The sequence below is a fragment of the Cynara cardunculus genome, assembly GCF_001531365.2.
Source record: "Cynara cardunculus var. scolymus isolate 2C chromosome LG 1, CcrdV1, whole genome shotgun sequence".
In the NCBI taxonomy this organism is placed as follows: Eukaryota; Viridiplantae; Streptophyta; class Magnoliopsida; order Asterales; family Asteraceae; genus Cynara; species Cynara cardunculus.
The window spans coordinates 47970207-47971160 of record NC_037528.1 but is presented as its reverse complement, the minus strand read 5'-3'; the positions used below and the strand labels follow the sequence as shown (position 1 = coordinate 47971160).

Genomic DNA, 954 nt, shown 5'->3' with positions numbered 1-954 from the left:
ATAGAGTATTACCCATAATTATTCTTCAACTCCAGTGTAAAGATGTCACATTTCTCATTTTTATTCCTTATGAACTGACTAGATATGTTCTTAATTTAGAATCTTATAGCTAAATGGCTGGAAACTCGATCAAATCTGTTGCAAAAGCTGTTGGTGAATATCAGTATCCTTGGCGAGATAGGTTGACAAAATATAAAGATGAGCTCTCCAAGGGGGTTTGGGGCCATTGGCATCTGGGGGCATGGAAGCCCCTAGGGGTCRGTGCTTGAGGGAGGGTCCGCTTTCGTAAAGGAGTTTTGCTAGCTGGAGAAGATTGGCCCTAAGATCCAGAAAGGAAGGAGATGAGGACAAAGAGGAAAGGGCACAKATGTGACMGGATATCGGCAGAGAAACGAGCMAAAACAGCTGAGTTGATGAGGAAAATGCCTCAGATGTTGGCAGATTACAGAAAGAAGTGGTGGGAGAAGAAGATGAACGAAGAGGATGCCGCAGCTAAGAAATCATAGGTTYGAATTACTCTCACCATCTYTYTTTTATCTTCTTTTCTGGGTKTTTAAACTCGAATAAACCTGYTTGTTCTACTTTGAGGGATTATTCCMAGAATTGYTGGTGGATAGYAGAACAATAAGTATGTTGTCTTATGGAGACAAAACCCRTTTAYCAAATGCTAACSATGTCACTTAAACAATACAACCCGTTGGTACCGTAAAACATTGTGTGGTTTAGAACATTTAAAGTACAATATCCGGGCTACTATATCCKGGATATTGATGAAGATGAAGCWTGATTATTTGTTTTGGATGAATATGAGATGACATAACGAAGGATAGGGTGGATACGGTTGAMTAAATACGAGAGRGGTGTAGATACAAGGCGGTTGTTGAATACCGGGAGCATACGTTGGTTTGAGTCATGACTATGAGCGCTTACAAAGAGACAATTCCATTAATCGAT

The 954-nt window shown here is 40.4% G+C and overlaps 1 pseudogene; it reads left to right on the top strand.

The window, feature by feature from the left end:
- Nucleotides 1-103: 103 nt before the first annotated feature.
- LOC112500037 lies at nucleotides 104-948 on the top strand (annotated as a pseudogene).
- The last annotated feature ends 6 nt before the right edge of the window (nucleotides 949-954 follow it).